The sequence below is a fragment of the Brassica oleracea genome, chromosome C3 (genome assembly GCF_000695525.1).
Source record: "Brassica oleracea var. oleracea cultivar TO1000 chromosome C3, BOL, whole genome shotgun sequence".
NCBI classification, from domain to species: domain Eukaryota; kingdom Viridiplantae; phylum Streptophyta; class Magnoliopsida; order Brassicales; family Brassicaceae; genus Brassica; species Brassica oleracea.
In genome coordinates, this window is record NC_027750.1 from 38,828,167 (window position 1) to 38,836,860 (window position 8,694).

At 29.5% G+C, this 8,694-nt stretch overlaps 1 pseudogene; it reads left to right on the forward strand.

Moving 5' to 3' along the window:
• Nucleotides 1-1,188: 1,188 nt before the first annotated feature.
• Nucleotides 1,189-8,694, forward strand: part of LOC106330575 — a 15,565-nt pseudogene continuing 8,059 nt past the window's right edge.

An 8,694-nucleotide genomic window follows, 5' to 3' on the forward strand; every position in this document is an offset into this window, starting at 1 on the left:
AAACATTAGAATAGTAAGAATCAGAAAAGCTGAAATCTCAACGTCGATCATTTACGTCGGCCATGCCTTAGACCATCTTTAATGTATTCCTCTATTTTTTTTCTCTAAAATAGAAAAATTTCATAATAGAGATAGAATTGTCTCCGATGTATTTTTCTATTTTCTCTCCTAAAAAAGTATATTCTTGATATATTTTTTTCTAAGTTTACAAATAATATTTTTTATTTGTGAAAGTTGAAAACCAGCCCAATTTATTTTAGTATTTTATAAAATTATGATATTATTTACACTAAATATTTCTATACGAACTATTAAATAAAAAATATAATTATATTTATATAAATAATATATTTCACTAAAAAAATATTTTCGGTTATAATTGTTTAAGTAAAAGTTAAATGATCATTTTGTAAGAACAAATAGAGAAGGTTACATGGCAAAAATATAGTTTCTCATTGGTCAATTATTTTTTTATTTTATAAAATTCAGTTTTTTTGCTTTTTATCCTTGTGGTTTTTTTACGTGGTGTGAAAAGATAAAATATTAATTTTGTATTGCATTTATGAATTTTCTTTATATATTTTTAACGTTTTGTCCTTTGTGAACTATATTATTAGCTTGTGCTAAATTCAAATTTTAATGGAAAAAAACTGATGTTATAAAATTATATAGATTGAAAATGTAATAATATGATCAATTTTATTTTTTTTAAGTAATAAAAAAAACTGGAACCAAGCACGTTTCTTGGTAAACAAAATAGAGTTTTACATTCGTAATGATGACTGATAACATAATCAACTATATTGCACTTCTAGATAACATGTGGCGGAAAATTTAAGAATAAGGGGATGCAAGATTAATAACATTTGTCAGTTGTGCGGAGAAAAGATAGAAACTGTAGATCATATGATACTGCAGTGTAGAGTTGCTTGGGAAATATGGTCTATGGCACTTAATGATCTTGGGAATCACTTCTGTCGTCGTAGTACTGTCATTGACCTCTTATTCTATATTCTCAACGGTCCTAGAGAAGATCAAAAATGCATGTTTGCTTTGATTTTTGGTTGGAGAATATGGAAGATGCGGAATAAACTAGTATTTGAAAACAAAAGAGATCATATCATCCGAGTTATTCATGCGGCAGTTACGGATATTAGAATATGGACGGAGGCCAAAGCGCAAAATTAAATGGTGTTGCAAAGGGTCTCCAGACCAGCGCCAGTGACTATCCAGGATGCTCTGCCACATGAAGTGCAGCCCTATTGCATTGTAGACGCCTCTTGGAAATCACCATCTGAGAAGATTGGTATTGGGTGGTCCTTATATAGCAAAGAATGCACTCTTAGATTACAAGGGAGTTCTGCAATGGATGCTACTGGCACCCCTCTAGTAGCAGAAGCAGTGGCAATGTGGGAAGCTGTCTGTCAACTACATCGACTCTGTTACAAAAATGTGACTTTCGTTGGGGACTGTTTGAAGCTTGTACAGCAGCTGGAGTGTGCTATGGAAGATAAGCATCATATAGAAGATTACATATCAGAAGCTAGCTCCACGATCCATGACATCAAAGTGGTTGCTATGAAAAACCATTACACCTTCAACCATGTTCCTCGAATATTTATTAATGTAGTTGATAGCTTAGCTAAAAATGTCAGGACAAATAATCAATCATATGTAATCTCCTGGTCTTGTTACTAAGCCACTGTAAACTCAAATTTACTTAATGAAATTGAAAGGTTGTCAAAAAAAAAAAAGAAGACAGCTTTAGCTATTGGAGATGGACCAAACGGTGCCGGAATGCTTCAATAAACAGATATGGGTGCTTGGAACCTAGCTGTAATGTCTAGCGGCATAGCCATTTCTCAGTTCAGATCACCTGAATTATGATAAATATAGTTTAATTTTTTTGAATTGGACATCTAATACAGATGTACTCAAAAGTAATTGCATTGAATATTTCTTGTTTGGTATATCTAGTGAATAATAAAATAACTTCATAATTGTCTACACAAGATACAAAAATAGATTGTGAAACAATAAAAACAATTAACGATTAGTTCTAGTTTCTAATAGATTAATCACTTATTTTGATATAATTTTAGTATAATGATAATATAAATTAAACTTTTATAACATTATAAACATCTTTATGATGAATATATTATACATCAATATTTAAGGGTTCGTTTGTTACAAGAAGAATGTTAAGAGTACTTTACAACCTAATAATTATATCCATATACTACTTTTTGAAAACAAAATTATATAGAATATACTCTACTGATTCCATAACTAAGGTGAATATCCAGATTTAGAAAAATTACACTTCCCATATATTTTAAATCGTAAAGTTACTTTTAGAATTAATATCCAATTCTTTTAAATAAGTTTAACGGGTCTAAACATGTCAATGTAATTACCGCTTATCTAAATGCACAACGCTAATACAATCTATAATTTATTTTAATCATAAAAAACTGTATAATTTTCTTTTCAAATTAAATAAATAAAATAATTTGTAATTAGTATTTAAATATTTCAGATTAATTAAAATATTGATTTATATAATAAAATAATTTAAATTACATATATAATATTTCAGTTTTGTTTCATTTAAAAAATAAATAAATAACATATTCTTACAAAATACACTTCAGATATTTTTTTAAATTGTAAAGTTAATTTTGAATTTATATTCAATTTTTAAAAATAATTTAATTGGTCTGAGGTAAATGTAGTTACCGGTGGTGTAAATAGAGGATCCTAAAAAACTTAAAATTAAATGTGTCTAAACTTATTTGAAAGATAAAAAGAAAAGATCATGGAAAGGAAAACATTAAATTGGGAGGGTTTATCAGTTTTAGCATCTTTAAAAATAACTCTATAATATACATAAAATTAAATGAACTTATATAAAATTTCAATTACATTGATATAACTGTTTGTTAACTAATTTGTTGATAAATTTATTGATATAACTGTTTGTTAACTAATTTATTTCGCTATAAACGTTTTCGATTTTCGTTCGACTCTAATTTGCTTTTATTGGTTTTCGATTTCAGTTTGAATGTGGTTTTTGGTTTAGAAATATATGAACAATTTTGGTTATATATGAAGTTGAGTTTTGGTTAAAGTGATTGAATATTTTGATATTTTCTGTGGTATGGATATATAAAAATTTCGCATTTTTCGGTTCTGGTACATTTCTGTTTTAAATCATTTCAAATAATTGAGGTAAAATAAAAAAATCTTCATATTTTGAATCACCAGTATAATAAAATGAGAGAAATATTTAGAAAATTATTTTATTTACATATCTATTTATTTAAGGTATAAATAATATAGAAAAGAATAACAAATAATTTTAATAACATAAAGTTACTATATTTAAAAAAAATGTTATAGTTTTTATTAAAAATATAATCTGTAATGTTTATATTATGAAAAAATTATAATGTCGACATATTATATTTTCAAATATTTTAATTTACTGAAAATAATTAAAATGAGACGCACTATTACTTGATTTTAAAATCACATGCAAAAATGATCAAGTTGGGCCGCAAAAACAAATTCAACCAGAAAGCAAAACAAGCATATATCTTATTTTACCTTAATAGACCCAAGTCCACTACCCTTACAAATCTAGTTTATTGTTTTGATCGACAAAATCATGTTTATTACAGGAAAAGTCACTGAAAAAGTTAATGAAACATTTTGTAATTAATTGAAAAAGCAAGGGGCATAATCCTAAAAAGGATTTTGCTTTAATAGTATAGATTAAATAAAAATTTATGAACAAAAATAATTCCGCTCTTTTAAAGCGCGGATCAAAAACTAGTTTTGTTTACAAACGATGTTTGTTTTCATGTTTAATTAACATTTTATTGTTATTTTATCAGTGTGTTGGATTAATCAATAATATTAAATTAGGAACATGCCTAATTGATAAAAGGTTGTGTCCAACATATATTTCTTTTATTTATTGGTTAGTTATTATTCTCTTTATATATCCATATCCAATTTTATTTATAACTTCCATTTGATTCCCCTAATTTTCGGATCTACTTGAGTCAAAGTCTACGGTTTAATACAACAATCAATATAAGTAATCATATTAAATATGTTTGACAACAATATAATTGACATCAATTTTTTCACCCTATAACCTAACCTCGATTCTATTCCTAACACCTACACCTTTTATAAGTAAAATTAATTCAAAAGTTTTAATAGGTTTAGATAGATACAAACAGGTTGATATATATTAAATAGGTTGATTTATTTTATTGTCAGTTATATTTGATATATATACTCTGAAAGATTAAATGGACTAATTTAGATACTCAATCATTTTAAGAATATTTTAATATATTAGGACTGTTTTAATACTAATAATTTTTAAAAATATTATACACAAACATATAAATTTTTTTTTTAACATATAAAAATGTTACATTTTGGTGACCAAAAAAATGTTACATATTTACAGAAAAATAAATAAATTATAAAGTAACATTATACATGTGGGTGAAGATCTAGAATAAGCAAATATGATTACAAAAAAAACGGGCATACAGACATATGATTATAAGGAACATAAAGTATGTCGGGTCAACTTCTTAGTTGCTATTATTTTATAAAATATTTTTTGATTAAAATTTATACACAAATATGGTTACAAAGAATAACATAAATATGATGACAAAAAAATATATATATAAAAATTAAATTTCTAAGAGAAAAATGAAAACAAAATGTATATCCGCCCTTTCAAAGGATGGGTCAGAATCTAGTTTCTATTAAGTTTAGTGTTTTTCTTAATTTATGTTTTATTTTAAAATTTTATTTTTTACTTCGGATGTATCCGAACTGAACTGATATAACCCGAATCCGAAAGATATATGGTTATTTTATGAGTATTAGGATGCAACAAAAATTTGAACCGAACTCGAAGTGTTATTATTCAAACCCGATCCATACTGATAATATATTAGAATGGGACCTAGAAGTAAACCCGAAAACCCAAATACCCGATCCAAAACCAAACGGATATCTAAACACTCATGCCTAGATTCAGTAAACTGTTTATATTTAAAAAGTTATTATTGGGTTCATCTTACCTCTAGGTTCACCGCTAATATAATAGCCAATAAAAATGGGCCAAGTCATATTATATTTTTGAAATAAAAAAAGATAAAATATAGTAATAATTGTTAAAATTGAAATTTTTTTTTTTAATGATGTTAACGCAGAAATTCCTAAAATCCTAAATCGTAAACACGAAACCATAAACCCGTGGATATACCTTAAACTTGTGGTGAAACCTTAAACCCTTGAGTAAACCCTAAATCCTAGGGTTTAGAGTTTAAGATTTTGCTGACGGCATTAGAGTTTAGTGTTTAAGATTTAGTATTTTTTACGGTGTTAACTAGGGCTGAGACTTTTATCCGAGATCCAAGATTCAGATCCGATCCGAAAATCCGGATATCCGGAGAAGCCGAATCCGGATCCGGATAGTAAAATGTTGGATCCGTCAAAGCCGGATCTGGATCCGGATATCTTAATTTTTAAATCCGGATATCCGAATCCGTAAGTTTTATTAATAAATATTTCAAAAATAGTAATATATATATAAAAATTAATTTTATTTAATATATTTTCATTTTTATAATAGTATATACAAAGTTTATGTAAATTTTGTAATATTATATATAGAAATAATTAAAGACATTATATATATTTTTATTTTTAAATTATTATTAATATTTTATATATATTAATATTATTTTTATTTATTTAAGGATCCAAATCCGGATCCAGATACTCTCCGGATATTACAATTTTTAGAAAGATATCCGACATGCGGATATCCGGCGGATATCCGAGAACTCCGAATCCGGATAAGGATAGTAAAATTATCGATCCGTCGGATAAGAATCTGAATCCGAATACCTTAAAATTGTCCGGATACTCTATCCGTCCCATGCCTAATGTTAACAACATTAAATTTTTGTTTTTCCGATAATTAATGTTGTTTTATAATTAGTGTTTACTTTTTTTTTGTATAAATATAATATGAGTTGACAAAGTTTTATTGATTATTATATTGAACTTAGAAATTTACCAAGGGGATGAACCTAAGAAAAATTCTTTAATATTCTTTTAACCCTCCTTTTGAACGTGTCACTTATGACGAAAGCGGCGTCTCTCTGCGCTGGCCAGCTTTATACGAGGAGCCCATTCTCATTCCCATGATAAATAGATAACTTTCGAATTGGTCCTTGTGGATCACTTTATTACACTAACATCGAAGAGAGGTAGTCTTTATTAGTTTATTTCCGACACATTCTGAAACCGATTTTATGTTAGATTTTGTTTCATCTGCTTTACTTGTTATAGTCTTTTTGGTCATTGGTTGCTGGAAAAAAATATGATTCTTTTTTTTTGGAATTTATGATTAAATGTTTTAGGGTCTGACTGGTGACCATTCGGAAACAAAAAGAACAAATAAAAAAGGAATATACGAAAATAAAATAGCAGGAATGAAAATAAATGATTGTTCCTTATCAAATTTAACAAAGAATAATTTTGTTCTTTAATTCTCTACAAAAAAAGGAATGAAAGGGAATGAGAGGAAATTATTATTCCTTGTGAATGCTAATTTTTTCTAGGAACGTTAGGGAATTCATTATTCCTCGCCGTTCCTTGGTCACCATTCATACCCTTAGACTTTAGTGTGAGATATTCTATCCGTATTTACGAATTATCTCTCTATAATGATATGGATGTTATGTACCAGATTGTGAATGGCTCATAACCAAAAGATTATGATTTGTAATTTTTCATTTATCTATGACGGTGTAATCTCCTATATAAGGAACTTCTATGTTATGAATAAAGACAGACTTTTCCATTACTTTTATAACACGTTATCAGCACGATAACCTCTAACACCCTGAGCCTAAAACTAAATCGCTAAAACCTTAAAACCCTAAATGAAAAGGAATCTGCTTCGGAACTTCGAAGAGGCCGTTCTCCCAAACCGTGAAGACCCAGAAAACGATCAAGATATCAAATCAAAGCCCTGGCCGAGACGAATCAGTCAGTGCAAACCGTTTGTCGATCTGACCACCGACGCGCCCTCACGCACAGATACAATGCGCACCAATTTGCTTTGGAACCCTAATCCGAACCCGACGATACCGACGAACCCTAATCCGTTTCCGACTCCGTTTCAGCTCGTGTCCACCTGATCAGCTCCAGCCCCAAGGCGTTCCTGATCCTAGACGAACTCAGCTCCATCCTACATCAAGGACAACTCGCGATCCGACAGCAACAACTCCCGTTCGCATCAGAGCCGCTCGCGATCCAATAGAAGCAGCTCGCGTCCCGATCGTGTCTAAGCTCGAGGTTCATTCTTGGTGGTCCGGTTTCTACAAACAACTAAACTAAAGGTATTTCGAATTCTAAGAACATAATGAATCGAATTTGGTTGATTGTAAAGAATGAAACCCTAAAATATAATCTCTAAGATGACAGCCATAATATAATAGATTAATCCCTAAGTGAGTAAACCGAAGCTCTATAAGTTTGATCCCCAAACCCTAAAAATCTAGATTGATCTATTGATCAATTAAAATCAGAACCTTAAAGGTTTTGAATCTCAAATTAAATCCCTTTGATCTAAGATCAAATTTTTGAAATCCCTAAGCCCTAATTCGAAAACTATTGATTAATTAAACTGATTGATTGATTGATTGAGATCGAATTTGATCATCCTGAAATTGAATTTGCTTGTTAATAAAATCGAAACCTAAAATCCTAAAACCCTAATTCTGAAAATTGATTTTGATTGTTTGAAATTGAACATTGATTGATTGATTTGATCACCTAGAACTATTGTTAAGATTGTTTAAACTTGAATCTGAAACTGCATACTAGGTTAATCGTTCTAGATCATACCTCGTGGCCGTGTGACCTTGTTGCATTCATACCCTAATCTGATCACAATTGATTGATTGCAAATTGCACTTAGATCTTTATTCTAAGAATGGTATTGAATCAAAATCAAGTAGCCATGTGGTTTGTTCTTTTGTTTGGCCGAGAGTTTGTTTGTATTGATTGCATCATATGAACTGATAGTTTGACCGATAGGTTTGCTTGTTTTGATTGCATCATGAACTGATAGAAACAAACCATGTTAGGATTGCAATTACACGACAAACTAAATGCATAAAAATGAACTAGTTTGCATCCATGGCCGTGCGGCTTGCTCATTGGCTGTGAGGCATATATCTTGGCTGTGAAGGCTTGTTTGATTGTTTGAACATAAAACTCTAATCGTTTAAACATTAAAAACTATTCCTAAAAGATCCAAAAATATAAATCTATAACTTCAGATGTCAAAAATCAACAGCCTTGATTTCGCTGCCCTAAATCTATCTGAAGACAATTACCTTCAGTGGGCGCTCGATGCTAAGATCATCCTGAAATCCAAGGGACTCGGTGAGTGTGTCACCGAGAACAATAATGCCAATGAAAAAGATCGTTACAGAGCCAACTTGATCATTCTTCATCATCTAGCTGAGAGTCTCAAGGATCAATACCTAACCATTGATAATCCACTAGATCTTTGGAATGAATTGAAATCGAGATATGATCACCAGAGAACGGTGATCTTACCAAAAGCTC